Source organism: Oncorhynchus gorbuscha, linkage group LG05 (genome assembly GCF_021184085.1).
Source record: "Oncorhynchus gorbuscha isolate QuinsamMale2020 ecotype Even-year linkage group LG05, OgorEven_v1.0, whole genome shotgun sequence".
NCBI lineage: Eukaryota > Metazoa > Chordata > Actinopteri > Salmoniformes > Salmonidae > Oncorhynchus > Oncorhynchus gorbuscha.
In genome coordinates this window covers 73,255,121-73,275,365 of record NC_060177.1, presented here as the reverse complement: position 1 = coordinate 73,275,365, position 20,245 = coordinate 73,255,121, and the positions used below count along the sequence as shown (strand labels likewise).

At 43.8% G+C, this 20,245-nt stretch overlaps 1 pseudogene; it reads right to left on the bottom strand.

Moving 5' to 3' along the window:
• Positions 1-895: 895 nt before the first annotated feature.
• The window catches only part of LOC124036473, a 36,659-nt pseudogene continuing 17,309 nt past the window's right edge, over positions 896-20,245 (bottom strand).

Genomic DNA, 20,245 nt, shown 5'->3' with positions numbered 1-20,245 from the left:
AGCCTTGGGCTCAGAGGCAGCCTAGTCTCTAGACTGAGTGTCTCATTAAGCAGAGACATTAACTTATTTATCTATCCATGGCAAATACAACAGTTAGTCAGTGTTTTGCATGTCCCCAGCCTTGCAGCTAAGAGCATGTGGGCTAACTTTGTGCTGTTCCGTGGGTGATAGAGTCAAGCTGTTGCTGCCGAGCGGGGGTTCAGGGTCCTTCAGTCAGCACCCCGTCCCTGAACAGAGCACACAGGAATCCCCCCCTCCTTCTACACCTTCTCCATAACCTCCTCTACCTCTCCCCATGTCCTGGCTGCATCCCTCGCCCTCAACCCCAGGTCCATATAAACCTGGTAGGGCTGCTGCGCCCTTCTCTCCGCCATCTCTCCCTCCATCGCCCGTGCTGTGTGCTGTCACTCCCCTCGTCAGGATCATTAATCAGGCCAGGCAGATTAGACTTCAAACATAAATAAACCAGCCCAGTTCCTTCCTCTTAGACCCCTCACCTCCACCACTCCCTACTCTGCTCCACTCAATTCAACTGCATGACTTGTCCAGCACTGCATAGTTCTATGCTTCCAGTGGTTATTTATTTATTTCACGTTTATTTAACCAGGTAGGCTAGTTGAGAACAAGCTCTCATTTGCAACTGCGACCTGGCCAAGATAAAGCATAGTAATTCGATACAATACAACAAAACAGAGTTACACATGGAAAACAAAACATACAGTCAATAATACAGTAGAACAAAGAAAACAAAAAGTCTATATACAGTGAGTGCAAATGAGGTAAGATAAGGGAGTTAAGGCAATAAATGTTGGCGAAGTAATTACAATATAGCAATTAAACACTTTAATGGTAGATGTGCAGAAGATGAATGTGCAAGTAGAGATACTGGGGTGCAAAGGAGCAAGATAAATAAATAAATACAGTATGGGGATGAGGTAGGTAGATAGATGGGCTGATTACAGATGGGCTATGTACAGGTGCAGTGATCTGTGAGCTGCTCTGACAGCTGGTGCTTAAAGCTTTAAGGAAAGGGTGATTGGGTGAAGAGTGGACTCATGTAAAAAGACGTACTTGACATTGTTTGAAGACTTGAATAGTACGACAGAATGTATGTGACTATTAAAAAAAACAGTATAATGTCATTTAAGAGAAATAAACAAAATGGCCTTCTCAGAGGGGAGGGTGATGATTCTGAGCTGAACTGTGTAAATACACAATGTTACCAGTTGGCACAACAAGAGTCTCCACGGCCTCCACATTTATTAAATTACAGATATCTTAAATATGGATTAGAGGATTAAAATGTGGACCTTGAATGCATGAGGGCTTATTCTTCATACACAGAATTCACTAACCTATCATTTCTTGACCGGCAAGGAAGAAAAAAGGGCAATACCGCCACCATTAGGTAGTGTTAGGTACCTCCACTACTGTGGCCCGGCCCAGGCAGTTCCCTCAGTCTCCATCACTCCCATAGAGGGAGGGATGGGTTGCCAGAGACTGCTGGCCAAGGTATCCCCACATACAGACTGACAGAGGCTGTTATTGCAGTCCCACCGTATTCCTTTTTGCATTGGAGTTGAGTGGGGTGAGGGGAGGGGAGAGGGGCAGCAGCACTGGCCAGGCCCCGACTGGGCCCAGCGCAACACCTCTCTGACTGACAGTCCGCCTGCCGACTGTTTGTGTGTGTCCATGGGAAACGGGGTGGTGTCACAGCGGCGACGGCCATGAGAACATCAATCAGTGTCGCCCAGGCAACGCATGTATCACTCAAGACTAATGGACAGGAAGCACAGGCGGAGAAACAACAATATTTGCAGAATATATTTCAGAAACATTAGTTGCACAGCTTTCTCTCTCTTTTATACAGTCCTGTTTCAACAAAATGGAATGGGCCCTAATCCTGATTTATGAGCCTGTTTATTTAAAGGACGATGCTTGTGGCTGGACGTTTCACTAACCTGGATCTAGAACTCCTTATGGCTTTCAGAGAGGGAGTAGAGGAGAGTACTTACATTATGGGGCTAAATTGGATAACCATTGCCTGGTTAATGAGGCCACAAGTCAAACCTGACACAAATCTGGCTTTCGCTGCATATAGCATTACAGCCATGACCTGGAGGACCCTGCAATGATACGACACAATCAGGCACGAGAAACTGGGCCTTAGTATTCATAAAGACTCTCATAGTAGGAGTGCTGATCTTGAATCAGGTCCCCCCTGTCCATATAATCATATTCAATAGTACCTAGAAGGAAAAACTAATCCTAGATCAGCAGTCCTACTCTGTCTGAGACTATGAATACTGTCCCTGAAACGCAGTAGAACTGAGAGACATTTTAGGCTGATCGAGAGAGCAGCTATAGGATTACATGGACAGTTATGTAGAATTTAGGAGAGCACTGTCACTTTTTCCATGTCTCTATGAAGAGGTTCCTTCCCGTATGCTCAAGTGTGTTGAGAGAAGGGGGTGCTTAACTTCAGCAGCCGGTAACCGTGGCGTCCAGCCCTGAGCGCTTGCTGACGTTCACTTTGGTTAGCTCCTCGGCACAGGTGGATCACTACGGTCTCTGTCAGGTGAGTGAGGGTGGCTCCACACCTGGAAAGACAGACAGACATCTCATTCATATAGCTGTCCGGAGAGCAACACACATTCTCCCATCTTTAAGTTTCTCTTATTAGTATCACTCTGCTGCTGTAATGATAAGGCTCACCTTGTCACCTATATAGTCACATTTGTTTACTGTCTACAACTTACATGACATCTAATGTCCATTCATTTTGTGTAGATTTATGATTAACTTAATCATTAATCTACAGATCCAACATATGTTAGTTTAAGTCATTTACATTAGACCCAATATGTTTTAAAAAGCACTTTAGCAGTTTCTTAAAAACTTGCCACAACAGAACACTATCCTCTATTCTGAGTGCCTATCTAAGTCCATCTAGCAGAGTTGTTGACTTACTGGAAGCCCATAGCGAAGCCCTGAGTGACCTCTCCAGCGTTTGAACTGGTGAAGTGCAGGCCCAGAATCGTCTGGCCTCCATCCCGCTCACACACCACCTGAGGCAGGGAAAGAAACAACGTTACACCAAACCTCCAGGCTACAGTCCAGAGGAAAAATAAGGCTATTAAACTACACTATAGACTACCCAGTATGTGCCAGATGGATGATCTAAGGTAAGGTATCAACATTCACATAACTTTCCCAAAATTCACAGATTTTCCAGATCTCCAGGAATCCTGGTGGAAAATTCCTATAAACACGAGGGAATAAGCAGGTCATTTGGAATCCCTGGACATTTTGGGAAAGTTAGAGGAATTTTGCAACGCAACTCAGAGCTGTCCTGACCTTTATGCTGGCATCTCTCAGCCACAGTAAACTCCAGAAGCTTGTAGAAGGCATGGTACACCTGGACATACGTTACAACAAAATTACTGTCAAAAATTGAAGTACCGAAGTAAAACCAGAGTTTGTGTCCATAAAATGATTTTACAATACTTGCTTGTGTTAGGAGGTAGGCCCTACATCATAGATCGTTCATTAGAACGTGGTATTACAATACTATGCTTTCAAAACGGTTTGCTTCTTTAAAAAAAGGTACATTTGAAATCCTGGTTTCATGCTGTGTTTTATATTGAGCCAGCGTGCATGCCGACACAAGTCGCAGGCCAGGCCATGCACACAGGCAGCTGTCAGGACCCATGGTGCACCTCTCCTGCTGCGGTGCTTTAGATCACACAGTGCCTGTCAGCACCTGATACACACCTCAATCAGGCCCTCTGCTCACCTGTCAATCACACACAGGAGCTAGGCATCACTCTACATCGAGCTGGGGCTCTCTGGGTGCAGGTGTTAGCAGCTGGCACACTGCACACACACAGAGCGAAACACATACGACTTTGCATACATGTATAAAGTAGTAAACAGAGGAACACCTGCATTCACAATCCTGTAAGAACTGAAAGCTTCCCCAACAAACCATCATTTTCTCAAATCTTCTTAAAACCCAAAACATGGGCCAAGATAGAATACCAGCAACCATGTTAGTGGTTTAGAATTAGGTTTACTATACCTCGATGGAGTCCTGGATGGATGGATGTCTGCTCTCAGCCTCCTCCTCTGAGAGGCCCCACAGCCATACTCCAGAGGGGTGAACACTTTGGTGGCAACCTACAGACACAATCGATCAGACAGCACGCAAAGTCTTGTTACATCACGTCCCATGAGGATAGACAGCCCCACACAGCAGTGCTCCAGTGGGGTGGCAGCCTGACAGACAGACACTGACAGAGATACAACTAGGGTTGCACATTTGTGGGAATATTCAGAGGTGGAAACTTTGTGGGAATTAATGGGAATATATGGGAATTAACGGAAATATGCAAATAAATATTAATACCATTTAAAATGTAGATGTTTTTTGTATTGGATATATTTACCATATCATATGGAGACAAACATAAACCTTTCACCTTATCATAAGTAGACAATTGCAAATTATGAAATCCTTCCAATAGAAAAAAAATCAATTTAGTTACAAATTGAACTTTAAATGAGTTGACTCTTCACATGGTATGATTTCACTGAACAACAAATGGGGATATTGAATGATCCCCAATGATCCATCACATCTCCCAAAAACATTTTCAACATACATCTGTAAAATGATAACCAAAGCTTTAGTTTCTAGACTGCCTGCCTCTCAGGCTTCCATGTCTTCTCCCTGGACCTCCTCAATGTCCACCTCTTGAACATCAGACTGAGGCCTCATCTTCACTGTCACTTTCCAACCTTGTTGAGGATGGCTCGTTGGAAGGCTCAAAAAGCCTCAAATTGGCCCGGACGGCCACCAATTTTTCAACCCTTGCATTGGTCAGCCTGTTGCGTGCTTTGGTGTGTGTGTTCCCAAACAAGGACCAGTTGCGCTCTGAGGCAGCTGATGTTGGTGGGATTTGGAGGATGAGGGAGTCAACAGGGGAAAGAGACTCAAATCCGCAAAGTCCCTTCCAACAGGTGACTGATGAGACATGTTGGCACAACTGCCATATTGCATTGCCATCCCAAAGCCCTTGCTTGGAAGTGTACTTCACCAGACTGCCTTATCTAGGCCAAGGTGGCGAGACACGGTAGTGATGACACCATAGGCCTTGTTGATCTCTGCACCAGACAGGATGCTCTTGCCAGCATACTTGGGGTCCAACATGTACGCTGTGGCGTGTATGGGCTTCAGGCAGAAGTCTTCACGCTTTTTGATGCATTTCAGAACTGCAGTTTCCTCTGCTTGGAGCAACAATGAAGTGGGCAGGGGAGTATGGATTTCTTCTCTTACATCTGCAAGCAGAGTCTGAACATCAGACAGGATGGCATTGTCTCTCTCAATCTGTGCAATGGCTACTGCTATAGTTTTCAGGAGTCTCAGGCTGCTTACCACTCTCTCCCAAAATAAATCATCCAGGATGAACTTCTTGATGGGGCTGTCCATATCGGCACACTGTGATATGGCTATTTCTTGGAGAGACTCCTTCACCTCCAGGAGATTGTCCAACATGATGACAACACCACCCTAACGGGTGTCGCTGGGCAGCTTCAGTGTGGTGCTCTTATTCTTCTCATTTTGCTTGGTGAGGTAGATTGCTGCTATAACTTGATGACCCCTCACATACCTAACCATTTCCTCGCTCTCTTGTAGAGTGTATCCATTGTTTTCAGTGCCATGATGTCCTTGAGGAGCAGATTCAATGCATGAGCAGCACTGCCAATGGGTGTAATGTGAGGGTAGGACTCCTCCACTTTAGACCAAGCAGCCTTCATGTTCGCAGCATGGTCCCCGTCACCAGTGCAAATACCTTCTGTGGTCCAAGGTCATTGACGACTGCCTTCAGCTCATCTGCAATGTAGAGACCGGTGTGTCTGTGCTCTTGTAGAATACTGGTTGAGGGGTGGAGATTATGTAGTTAATTATTCCTTGCTCACGAACATTCAACCACCCATCAGAGATGATTGCAACAGTCTGCTTTCTCTATGATTTGCTTTACCTTCACTTGAACTCTGTTGAACTCTTCATCAAGCAAATGACAAGATAAAGCATGTCAGGTTGGAGGGGTGTATGCTGGAACATTCAGAAAACTCTTCCAATACACATTGCCTGTGAGCATCAGAGGTGAACATTAGAGGTGAACCAGTTGCATACACAGCTCGAGCAAGACACTCATCAGCATTTCTCTGACTACGTTCCTCCAAAAAAAAAACTTTGATTCCAGGAGGACCATGAGCTGTTGCTGTCGATAAGGTGTCGAATTCATAATATTCACCTTGAATAGAAGTAGAGGGACTTTTGTCAGAGGTTGCTTGTGAGCACTGAGGGAACTTTATGCACTTGGCCAGATGATTCTGCATCTTTGCTGCATTCTTCACATATGATTTGGCACAGTATTTGCAAATGTACATAGCTTTTCCTTCTACATTAGCTGCAGTGAAATATCTCCACACATCTGATAGTGCCCGTGGCATTTTCCTGTAAAGATTTGTTTTATTAGTAGTTTTAAAAATTCATAAATACAATTCCATGTACAGATAAATAGTTAAGCAGTTAGATTAAACAACTCCTTTGTAAGATGCATGTTTTAAAATGAAACATGTATGGAAACAGGTGAATTAACATGCCTTAACAGGTTCAAGCAATATTTATATTAGAACACACCTGGTAGCAAAAACTAACTAGCAGAAATGGTTAAGATAGAAATGATTTAAACACACTTTGAATGTGTATTTATCAATCATGTATGTCATATAAAAATAGATTCACCCCACCCAGTATTGTAATCAAAACTTACCAGAAAGCATGTAGTCCTTGGCTCAGATAGTGTAATAGTGTGGGCTCAATAGCATCTCAATAGTGTGCAAGATCTTGAAAATCAGCTGTAAATGTGATGGAAGAGTTCACTGCACATGTGATGGAAGAATGCACTGTGCATGCAGAGAGTTGCAATTCCATTGAATTTGGGATAGTTTAACCAAAATATGCCACAAGACCTAGAATTGCCTTGTGTATCCCACAAAAAAAGCTTCACTGTTATAAGCTAACTTTTCTGATTAATTTAAGCAAAATTCCCCCAAATTCCAGGGCTTAACTTACCATGGAAAATCTCCAAAAAGTTTCCTACCATTTGCAACCCTAAATACAACAAACAAAGTTATAGCAGGATAGATAGGCAGAACCATACTGCAGACCTGTCACGTCGCCTACTGTATCTTCCAACATCTACAATAAGCACAATAAAGTGGTCACAGAACAAAGCTACAAAAGACCACAAAAAAAAAGAACGAGACGAAGAACCCAAACAATTGGCATTTAAGCATTATGTCTGTCATTATGAATAGTTTTGGAATTAACATTTGGAAAAGGGTGCAGACGTGCAGTGTGTACCATTAAAACCATATGAGTCAGACCAGGCTGCATAATCCAGGGAAAACAACTAAGCATTAAAATCACACTCCACAGAAACTGAAAACAAACGCTTCAAAAGGTCTCATACAGACAAGCTGTGGAGAGATGGGGGAAAGCATAGGAGTAGTGTGTGTGTGCCTCTGGGATGTGTGTGTGTTTTAGATTTTACTATTCTTGTGGGGACCAGAAGTCCTCACAAGGATAATAAAACAAGGAACATTCAAACAATACGGGACATTTTGCCGGTCCCCACAAGGAAAAGGGCTATTTTAGACTTGGGGTTTAAGGTGAGGGTTACAATTAAAGTTAAGGTTTGGGGAAAAAGGAAAAATGACGTGTACTGTATGTGTGTGTCTATAGCGTGTACTGTACAGTGCATTGCAAAAGTATTCATTCCCCTTGGTGTTTTTCCTATTTTGTTGCATTACAACCTGTAATTTAAATTGATTTTTAGTTGGATTTCATGAAATGCACATACACAAAACAGTAAAAATTGGTAAAGTGAAAAGAAAAATTGGTGTGTGCATATGTATTCACCCCCTTTGCTATGAAGCCCCTAAATAAGATCTGGTGCAACCAATTACCTTCAGAAGTCACATAATTAGTTAAATACAGTCCACCTGTGTGCAATCTAAGTGTCACATGATCAGTCACATGATCTCAGTATATATACACACACACCTGTTCTGAAAGGCCCCAGAGTCTGTAACAACACCAAGCAAGGGGCGCCATGAAGACCAAGGAGCTCTCCAAACAGGCCAGGGAAAAAGTTGTGGAGAGGTACAGATCAGGTGTACTGTCTGTGTGTACTTAGTGTGTGTACTGTGTGTCTATGGTGTGTGTGTGTGTTTATGGTGTGTGTGCATGTGTGCTGTGTGTGTGTGTGTGTGTGTGTGTGTGTGTGTGTGTGTGTGTGTGTGTGTGTGTGTGTGTGTGTGTGTGTGTGTGTGTGTGTGTGTGTGTGTGTGTGTGTGCGTGTGTGTGTGTATGACTATGGTGTGTGTGTGTGTATGACTATGGTGTGTGTGTGTGTATGACTATGGTGTGTGTGTGTGTATGACTATGGTGTGTGTGTGTGTGCGTGTGTGTGTATGACTATGGTGTGTGTGTGTGCGTGTGTGTGTATGACTATGGTGTGTGTGTGTGTATGGTGTGTATACTGTGTGTGTGTGTGTGTACTGTGTGTGTGTACTGTATGTGCACGTGTGTGTGGTTTGTGTCTATGGTGTGTGTGTGGTGTGTGTACTGTGTGTGTGTGTCTATGGTGTATATACTATGTATGTGTGTGTAATGTGTGTGCCTACGGTGTGTGTGTGTGCCTACGGTGTGTGTGTGTGTGGGCCTACGGTGTGTGTGTGTGCCTACGGTGTGTGTGTGTGTGTGTGTGCCTACGGTGTGTGTGTGTGTGTGTGCCTATGGTGTGTGTGGGTGTGTGCCTATGGTGTGGGTGTGTACTGTATATGTGTGTGTGTACTGTATATGTGTGTGTACTGTGTGTGTGTACTGTATTTGTGTGTGTACTGTATATGTGTGTGTGTACTGTGTGTGTACGGTGTGTGTACGGTGTGTGTACTGTGTGTGTGTACTGTGTGTGTGTGTGTACTGTATGTGTGTGCGTGTTGGATGTCTACTCACGTTGTCGTAGTTCATGAGCTCATTAGTCTGGTCTGGAGGAGCTTCCCTGCCTTAACGGCGGTGGGGGTCATCTCAGGACAACACTGGGAACACAGAATGCTAATGAGTGACAGGACAGAGAGAGAGGGAAGCAGACAAATAGACAGTGTACATGCATGCATATTGTATGCGCTTAAATGTATGCAGGCTGTGTCACACAGTCACAGAGTCCACCTTCCTAACACAGGCCCTTCGGCTATTTAGAGAGAGTGGACAGGGCAAGTATAGGCAGGGCAAGTATAGGCAGGGCAGGGCAAGAATAGGCAGGGCAGGGCAGGAATAGGCAGGGCAAGAATAGGCAGGGCAAGAATAGGCAGAGCAAGAGTAGGCAGGGTAAGAGTAGGCAGGGTAAGAGTAGGCAGAGCAAGAATAGGCAGGGCAAGAATAGGCAGGGTAAGAGTAGGCAGGGCAAGAATAGGCAGGGCAAGAATAGGCAGGGCAAGAATAGGCAGGGCAAGAGTAGGCAGGGTAAGAGTAGGCAGAGCAAGAGTAGGCAGAGCAAGAGTAGGCAGAGCAAGAGTAGGCAGAGCAAGAGTAGGCAGAGCAAGAGTAGGCAGAGCAAGAATAGGCAGGGCAAGAATAGGCAGGGCAAGAGTAGGCAGAGCAAGAGTAGGCAGAGCAAGAGTAGGCAGGGAAAGAATAGGCAGGGTAAGAGTAGGCAGGGCAAGAAAAAGGCAGGGCAAGAATAGGCAGGGTAAGAGTAGGCAGGGTAAGAGTAGGCAGGGTAAGAGTAGGCAGGGTAAGAGTAGGCAGGGTAAGAGTAGGCAGGGCAAGAGTAGGCAGGGCAAGAGTAGGCAGGGCAAGAGTAGGCAGGGCAAGAGTAGGCAGGGCAAGAATAGGCAGGGCAAGAGTAGGCAGAGCAAGAGTAGGCAGAGCAAGAGTAGGCAGAGCAAGAGTAGGCAGGGCAAGAATAGGCAGGGTAAGAATAGGCAGGGTAAGAGTAGGCAGGGCAAGAAAAAGGCAGGGCAAGAATAGGCAGGGTAAGAGTAGGCAGGGTAAGAGTAGGCAGGGTAAGAGTAGGCAGGGTAAGAGTAGGCAGGGCAAGAATAGGCAGAGCAAGAGTAGGCAGGGCAAGAGTAGGCAGGGCAAGAGTAGGCAGGGCAATAGGCAGGGTAAGAGTAGGCAGGGCAAGAATAGGCAGAGCAAGAGTAGGCAGGGCAAGAGTAGGCAGGGCAAGAGTAGGCAGGGCAAGAGTAGGCAGAGCAAGAGTAGGCAGGGCAAGAGTAGGCAGGGCAAGAGTAGGCAGGGCAAGAGTAGGCAGGGCAAGAGTAGGCAGAGCAAGAGTAGGCAGAGCAAGAGTAGGCAGAGCAAGAGTAGGCAGGGCAAGAATAGGCAGGGCAAGAGTAGGCAGGGCAAGAGTAGGCAGGGCAAGAGTAGGCAGGGCAAGAGTAGGCAGGGCAAGAGTAGGCAGGGCAAGAGTAGGCAGGGCAAGAGTAGGCAGAGCAAGAGTAGGCAGGGCAAGAGTAGGCAGGGCAAGAGTAGGCAGGGCAAGAGTAGGCAGGGCAAGAGTAGGCAGGGCAAGAGTAGGCAGAGCAAGAGTAGGCAGATCAAGAACAGGCAGGGCAAGAATAGGCAGGGCAAGAATAGGCAGGGCCAGGCGGAGCAAGAGTAGGCAGGGCAAGAGTAGGCAGGGCAAGAGTAGGCAGGGCAAGAGTAGGCAGGGCAAGAATAGGCAGGGCAAGAATAGGCAGGGCCAGGCAGAGCAAGAGTAGGCAGGGCAAGAGTAGGCAGGGCAAGAGTAGGCAGGGCAAGAGTAGGCAGGGCAAGAGTAGGCAGGGCAAGAGTAGGCAGGGCAAGAATAGGCAGGGCAAGAATAGGCAGGGCAAGAATAGGCAGGGCAAGAATAGGCAGGGCAAGAATAGGCAGGGCAAGAATAGGCAGGGCAAGAATAGGCAAGGTAAGTGCAGATTCATAGCGCAAGTTCTAAGTGGAATTTTGTTAACATTTTGTTAACTTGCAGAATTGCATTCAGAATAAGAGTACAGTCTTGAACACAATCATTACAATGGCATTGACTAAACGTTTCTAAATTGCTTAGCACATTGAAAAACAATCATAGCTTTTGTATTCGCTCAAATCTTCCCCACTCCACCTAACTGATTATTAACAACATGCTGCTTCTCACTGAACTGTAATGTATTGACAAGGATTAGAATATTTTATTTATTTAACCAGCCAAGTCAGTTAAGAAAAAAAATTATTATTCTTAATGATGGTCGATTAACAATGTTTATCTTGTCAGCTCAGGGATTCAATCTTACAACCTTTCGGTAACTAGTCCAACGCTCTAACCACTAGGCTACCTGCCGGTGTGGATGTGTCCCAAAGGGCACTCTTTTCCCATAGGGCTCTGGTCAAAAGTAGTGCACTATATAGGGAATAGGATGCTATTTGAATCTCAAACTGTGGGTCTGGATTTACGCCAGATAAATGTCCTCTAGAAAAACACTGAAATACTCTAACAACACAGAAAGCTGCAGAGCTTCAGGGTGAATCCTCTCTGAAAGCATAACTTAAGTCATCAGCAACCTGTTTGATTACCACCACTGTTGCACATCCTGTTGTCCAAGACAGCTCCTCTGGCACTGGAGGTGAGCGTGTGTGTTCGCGAGTTTGTCTGAATGTGTGTGGTGATATTTGAGTACCTGTGTTTACACACCATCCAGATCTGCGTCATAGATATGCGTTTCTTGGCAGTGCCAAGTGCTCTTCAACATCAACACAGAAAGGTGCTCCGTTTGGACATATCGAATTAATATCAATCCACCCCCTTTTAAAAATCCTCCCAGTATGTGAAAAGATGACAGGCATCAGTACTAAAAGTGACTCTCTGTGTCAAACTAACAGTCTGTAGAGGCCTGTTTTAGTTAGGAAACCCATAGCTGGCCAAATGAAAAGACAGGACTGACATTTAATACAAGTAGACAGAGTATTGTGATACAGCAGGACAGTAGTTAGAAAGGAGATCTCTGTTGTGTAGATCCAGCTGCAGTGAGCGCCAAAAGTATTGGGACAGTGAAACATGGTCCCATACTCCAAGCACACAAAGATAACATCAAGGTTGTGACTCTACAAACTTGTTGGATGCGTTTTCTGTTTGTTTTGGTTGTGTTTCAGATTATTTTGTGCCCAATAGAAATTAACGGTAAATAATGTATTGTGTCATTGTTGAGTCACTTATTTTAGGAATATATTTCTAATCACTTCTACATTAATGTGGATAATCTTGAATGAATCGTGAATAATGAATAAAGTTACAGATGCACAAAAATCTGTTGTTTAGATCCAGCTTCATGACTAAATCTCAAATTTAAAAACAAGCATCTAAAATGATATGGTGCCTATCTAGCGCATTCATTTGGGATTGAAGAGTGAACTACAGTACCACTTCAACTTCTTGCACAACGTAGGTTTCTTTCCTACAGTGTCACCTTGGTAGGCTTATTTGGGCAATTGTAGGTTTTATTTCAGATGTCCATACATTCCTGAAGAGGTTCATGTTGGCATTGTAAGGCTGGGTGAGTATACTGTTAGGATGACGGACATGATCAACACCTACCTCACCGATATCAACAAAAGCGTAGATGTTCGGCACGGATATGGATTCGTCGGTAGCCACAAGTATTTTCCCAGACTCCTTGCTGAGCTTGACGCCAACTTTCTCCAGGTTGAGAGATTTGGTTTCAGGAGCTCTGCCTATGGTCAAGCAGAGGAAAACACAGTCAGACACTTAATATGACATTACACATTGATAAAGAGGGGAGGGTACAAGAATCTTGGATTCTTAGAAAAACTCTGACTGCTCAGTGTTCATAACACATACCATTCAGTTGGCACACTAGCGGGTTTACGTTTAAGGCAGGTCCTGCTACTCTTCATCCAACAGAGAGAGAAATCTTATCCAGGAATTAGAAAAGAAAACACATGAACAGCTAGGAGAGGGGAGAGTGGCTTGTCTTTTGGCGGGGAGTGAATAATGAGCAGGCGGGGGATAGGGAGGATCCCTGGGTGTCATTTCTCCCATTTCCTGCAGGACAGTTGACTGATGCTGTCGATGCTCGCCCATCTTGCTGTCCGTCTCTAATGGTGACGGGGAGCACCAAGCACCCCTGCCACCAGGCTAGGCCCCGGTCGAGGCTCTCTCTACCTCCCTCCACTTCCCCCTCACTGCCTCACCTTCTCATTCCATGCCTGGGTAACAAAATAACTTCCCCAACTCCTCCCCGGTAGTGCCCAGATGTACCCACATAGATGCTATCGGACAACCGCCCCCAGGCAGTAAGGCTCAGAGACAGGCAGTAAGGCTCATAGTAGCTGTTTTTCTGGAAGAGCTGCACTAAGCTAGTCAAACAGGACCATGCAGTCACCAGTGTTCAACTACACAGAGTAGGTCTAACACAGGGATCTCTCCCTGTCATGGCTGCCTTTCTCAAAGTATTAAACAAATGTAAATGTATACCAGGGGATTGTACACTGCATGCATACCTGGCTAATAGACAGTGCATAGTTAGACACTATAGTAAATTGTATTTACAAAAAAAGGTTGTTCTTAGGAGGTCTAGCCCCACTTTGCTATCACAGCACACAAATCACAGCACAGTTCTACCAAATCACAGCCCAGTTCTACCAACCACCACAGAGACTGGAGTCAGGTGGGCTATCCTAGACTAGTGTCCACTCTGCTCTCTCTATGTATAGACTAGACTACAAGAGCCATTCTAGTCTGGCATTTCCTGCGTTTCTAGGTTTCTCTGTCTATGATTGGAGACTGTTGGAGCGCCACTGATCCATTGTGTGGTGAGACAGAACAACAGAGGTTCTCCTGATAAGAGCCTTCAGTGAGTGTGGAGCCAGACATATTGGGCAATGAGAGCCAATGACAGGCAGGCCTGATAGGACCACACTGAACAAAGACTATTGTGGCACACAGAGGAAATCTCAAGACCAACCAGCTAATTAGCCACAACAAGCTTTCTGGCCCGACTTGAAATGAGACCGACTACTGTACATGGTGGTTTAGCAAATCAATCAAGTGAACAAAGACAAGAGAAGGAAGTCAGAAAGAATGACTTTTTGGGAAATAGATGATTTTGTCTGGAAAAAGGGGTTTCTGAGAAGGCATTATGTTCAAAGGCCTAACATGAGAATAAGAGATATGATTGAATGAGATTATGTACTTTGCCTCAGATATACTTTTCTGTTTGTCAGAGTGTGGGGAGACTCTGAGGCTTCACATCTTGGCACTTCAGTTCCCATGGAGGCATATACCAACCCCTGACACCCTCACAGTCTTCAACCTCTTTCTGTGTCCCTCAAAATTTGAGAAAGAAAAGGTGTTGGGGACAACAGCCACACGTAGGAGAGACAAGTAACATGGTACACCTAGAGGAAATAGGCTGTTTCCGCATCTGTGCTATTGGCCAATTGGCCTAGGTGCAGCCCCGAGGAAGGTCAGGCTGTGGAAGCTGTGCATGGAGAAGGATGTAGCCTAGCTATAGCTAGAGGACTAGCTAGAGGACTGGAACAGGTAGTCCCACCAACAGCCACGAATTAATCTCTCAGAGAAGCTCACTGTCTGAGTCTTGATTCTCCACCCTTTCTCTAAAGTTTTCACTTGCACACTTCCCATCAGTTGATTTAAAAGCATGAATCAATGCAAGAGTAATCATTGGTTAAAGGGAGTCTCCACTAGGGATGCACAATATATTGGTGACCATATCAGAATCGGACGATATTAGCTAAAAAATGCCAACATCGGTATCGGCCAGATGTCTAGTTTAACGGCGATATGCAAAACCGATGTCAAAGCTGATGTGCATACCTATATAACGTAGGTACATGTTGTAATGAAGCCACGTAAGACTTTGCACTACACGTGCAACACAGCATTCCTAACCAAGCCCACAATGTCTGCTGTGTGGATCGAGCAATCAACATTTCTGCGAGACAACTCAAAGGCGAAATCCATTAACACCAAGATAATGGAATTCGTTGCCCTTGTTTTTCAGTCGTGGGTGATGTTGGCTTGCGCCATATGGTCGAGCACTGGTACACGTTGCCCTTCCGGAGTTAAACAAATCAAATCAAATGTTATTTGTCACATACACATGGTTAGCAAATGTTAATGCGAGTGTAGCGAAATGCTTGTGCTTCTAGTTCCGACAATGCAGTAATAACCAACAAGTAATCTAGCTAACAATTCCAAAACTACTACCTTATAGACACAAGTGTAAGGGGATAAATAATATGTACATAAAGATATATGAATGAGTGATGGTACAGAGCGGCATAGGCAAGATACAGTAGATGGTATCGAGTACAGTATATACATATGAGATGAGTATGTAAACAAAGTGGCATAGTTAAGGTGGCTAGTGATACATGTATTACATAAGGATGCAGTAGATGATATAGAGTACAGTATATACGTATACATATGAGATGAATAATGTAGGGTATGTAAACATTATTTTAGGTAGCATTGTTTAAAGTGGCTAGTGATATATTTTACATAATTTCCCATCAATTCCCATTATTAAAGTGGCTGGAGTTGAGTCAGTGTGATGGCATCAGCCACTCAATGTTAGTGTTGGCAGTTTAACAGTCTGATGGCCTTGAGATAGAAGCTGTTTTTCAGTCTCTCGGTCCCAGCTTTGATGCACCTGTACTGACCTCGCCTTCTGGACGATAGCGGGGTGAACAGGCAGTGGCTCGGGTGGTTGTTGTCCTTGATTATCTTTATGGCCTTCCTGTGACATCGGGTGGTGTAGGTGTCCTGGAGGGCAGGTAGTTTGCCCCTGGTGATGTGTTGTGAAGATCTCACTACCGTCTGGAGAGCCTTACGGTTGTGGGCGGAGCAGTTGCCGTACCAGGCGGTGAAACAGCCCGACAGGATGCTCTCGATTGTGCATCTGTAGAAGTTTGTGAGTGTTTTTGGTGACAAGCCGAATTTCTTCAGCCTCCTGAGGTTGAAGAGGCGCTGCTGCGCCTTCTTCACGAGGCTGTCTGTGTGGGTGGACCAATTCAGTTTGTCTGTGATGTGTACGCAGAGGAACTTAACTTACTACCCTCTCCACTACTGTTCCATCGATGTGGATAGGGGGGTGTTCCCTCTGCGGTTTCCTGAAGTCCACAATCATCTCCTTAGTTTTAGCGTCACTGTTATTAGCTTCACGACATGCTATGGAACGCCATTTGGGTCTTTGCATGTAAAAAAAGATACATGTCAAACACTATTTGTTGCATTAAATAAGCTTTTAATTTGACACGTCAAATAACACAGTTCTATTATAGAATGTTGTGTGTTCTGAATTTGCAAGTGCCACCACTACTGTCAGTAGCACTGTCAAAGCTGTACAAAAAAGTCTGCAAACTCCGGCCACGAACGATGGGTTTACAATACAGCGTAGGTAATAAAGCATAATTTGTTCGACCGCAACTTCTGGGGTAGCTAGCTAGCTTTAACTTGGTACCTAGCTAGCACCAATACAACCAGCCTGAAAATAATTACCAGTAGAAACTGCAGTCATTTTCATTATTCTTAACAATAATTTAGGAATCCTTGTGAGTAAGTATTAGCTAGGTAAACTTCAGTTCATGAAAATAAATAGCTAGCCAGCTGCTTAACCCTGTTGCCCAAAGCTAACATTATAAGCAGCCAGCTAGCTTCAGCTGGCTAGTGAGGCTCGACCAGACCGGGATGTGTTGTGATGCTAGGCACAATAAGGATTAGGCACAATAGTGGACTTTGTGGTTTGCCTTCAAAATAAAAGTACCTCTGACAATGATGCAGGAGGTTACAATTGGTGGAATCATGCCATATTTAGACTAGATAATGTTAAACAAGGTTGGAATGTAAAGCAATAAAATTGGGTATCAGTCTACTTGGTGACACCCACAGAACACGATTGTAGAGTTTAGGCAAATATTAGCGCTTGTAGCTCTTATGGCGAGGCTGTGACTGTGAAATCTCCTCCCCAGTCAGCCTATTGTGTGTATTGACATTCATATTGCACTGTACAGCTTTACCTACGGATTGGTGGTCAATGAAATGGGGTACCAGTCTACTAAATACCACAATATATTTTCCCAACATCCTCCTCAGAGTTATCAGACTCCAAAACATCCACGCAATATTGTTTTTTCTCTGGAATAGTGTTCAATACACATAGGTTGACAATAGTGGCTCAATTCACAGTTGTCTCAGAGTCACGCAACAAGAGCTACGACACTAATGATGTCTGGGTGTCACTGAGTAAACTGATACCCCATGTCATTGATCCACAATCCATTGGGAAGGCTGTACAGTGAAATACGTATGCCCCCATTGCAATTCTAAAGCAATGTGATTTCAACAGATTGCCAAATGTATTTATTTTTGTTGATTTTATATAACATTCCAGCCTTGTTTTGTAAGATCTATTCAATTATGGCATAATTCTACTATTTGTATCACTGTTAATGACATACTTTTATTTTAAAGACCAACTGCAAAGTCCACTATTGTGGCTAATCCTTATTATGGCTAGCTTCACATTGATGGGTCCGACCACCATTAATCAAATAAGAACTGTGTTATAAATTAGGGTTATTTTAGATGACGATACCTAGCTATATTGTTAGCTAGCTAACTATAGCTAGCTAACTATAGCTACTGAAACAGATTGTCGTTTTGCTATGTTTTTGGGGAAGAACATTGTTTGCATCCATGTGCTAGCTAGCTTTATTTTCTGACCAGCACTGTAGGTGCACGAGACAACTTTACCAGCATCATAGCATGCATATCGATGAATAGTTGTGAAATACGAGTGATAGTGTAATCAATGTGTAATAACTACATAAACATTTTTATGAACGCGTCAAATTATTGTGATGTGCAGTCATATTCAGGTCCTGATTGGTCAACAAGCTAATTTGACACGTCAAATAGTGTTATTTGACATGCAAAGACCCAAACGGCGTTCCATGGTATGAGAATCCTGTTTGAGAATGAAACAACTGAACAAAAGAACAACGAAACTGCAAGTAAGTGAAAGAAATAGGTTTTGATGAGGTTTTACTGGTAATGGGGACAAACGTAAATGCCAACAAAATAACTTTTTGGTCAGTGTGGTGTGTGTAACCTTTATTTAACTAAGCAAGTCAGTTAACAACAACAACAACAATTGTGCGCTGCCCTATGGGACTCCCAATCACAGCCGGATGTGATTCAGCCTGGATTCGAATCAGGCTGTAGTGACGCTTCTTGGACTGAAACGCAGTGGCTTAAACCACTGGGTCCATGTTTTTGTGTGTTAACTGTACTAGAATGCTTAAGGCCGAAAACTTTTTAAATATCAGTTATGGGTATCGTTTTTTTGGCAAGGAAAATATCGGATATTGGCTAAAAATGTCATTGGTGCATCACTAGTTTCCACCATTGTTAAATCCATGACGGGAAGAATGCAAGTGCACACTGAGAAAAGGGTGGAGAGTCATGACATACCCACGGTCTTTTATAGCTCCACTGAGGAGGGCACAGACCCAGTCTGACCTGTAGTGTAAAGGGCACATTGGGGAAGTGGAGAGAGGCCCACTCATAACTCCCACAGTCAGACAGCTTCACTTCAAAGGAGAGGATGTACTCACTGACCTGCATGCGAACACCAGGGTAAAGCCCACAGACTGTAGCCTACACTGTAAGGTAGTAATGTAAGGTTGTAATCAGACATTAAAAAAAAGTAATATTCCTCTTAGAACCAATAATTATAATTGTCATATTCATGTTGACAAAGAGACTGACTCAAAGGCCATTGAATGTATGAATCTTTTGAGCTCTATGGACTTTATCCAATATGTTACTGGGTGCACCCATAACCGTGGCTATACCCTGGACCTGGTTATTACCAAGTGTCTTCCTATTGACATATCTTCTATTGTTGATGTTACTTTATCTGATCACCACTGTGTATTTTTTACTACCTTGTTGCCCATAGCACAGGATAATACTTAACGCAATTATTAAGAAACACCATCTTACCTCTGAAGTTGCGACAGATTTTAATGACGGTATGAACAATACTCCGCCACCTATTCTGTCTTCTTCTTATGATTTAGTTGATAACTTTAATAGCAAATTAAAGGCAACCACTGATGCCATAGATCCAGTAAAGTTGAAAAAGGATCAAAACAGAGAGAACCTTGGATGAGTGAGGAAACTAATCAATTACAGAGAAATTGCAGAAAGGCAGAGCAGAAGTGGAGTCGTTGCAGGTCGATTATGATATTCTGAGAGTAACTTGGGATATATAACAAGGCAATTAGAAAAGCCAGACAGGCAAATTCTAACTTCATCACTATTAAATGTCTAAATTCATCACTATTAAATCAAAAATAATTTGAGTGTTCTTCTCGACCATTGATGGCATGATAAATCCTACCCCCGCAAACCTGTGAACTTTCCTCCACATCTAAATGTGATACGTTTTTGTCATATTGGCACTTTCCCCTCTGCACTAAAAATCTTATGGTGAGATAAGAACTACATTTTCTTAAAAATGGTTTTTAATTCCAAATCTGAAAAACTGCAAGATATTGTTAATCAATCCCTGTTCACAGGCACTTTCCCCTCTGCACTAAAAACTTATGGTGAACCACATTCTGAAGAAAAGTTAACTAGATTATTCAACTCCTAGCAATTTTCTGCCAATCTCTAACCTTCCATTCCTAAGCAGAATTCTGGAGAAGAAAATGGTGTTCAAACCGTTAAGTTAAGTACAAACTGTATTTTTGAAAAATTCCAATCTGGTTTTCGTGCCCACCACAGCACAGAGACAGCCTTAGTTAAAGTGGTAAATTATCTTACAGCCAACACAGATACCAAACAGCTCTCTGTCCTTGTACTCTTAGATTTAAGTGCTGCATTATTGACTATGATTTCCTTATGGACAGACTGAAGAGGTGGGTTGGCCTCTTTGGTCCACTTCTACATTGGTTTAGGGCCTATTTAACCGGTCAAGAGTTTTTCGCCCTTGGTGAACTTAACTCAGAGCAAATACATATCACGTGGCGTTTCACAAGGTTTGCTCAAAAAAATAAAGGGAACACTTAAACAACACAATGAAACTCCAAGTCAAT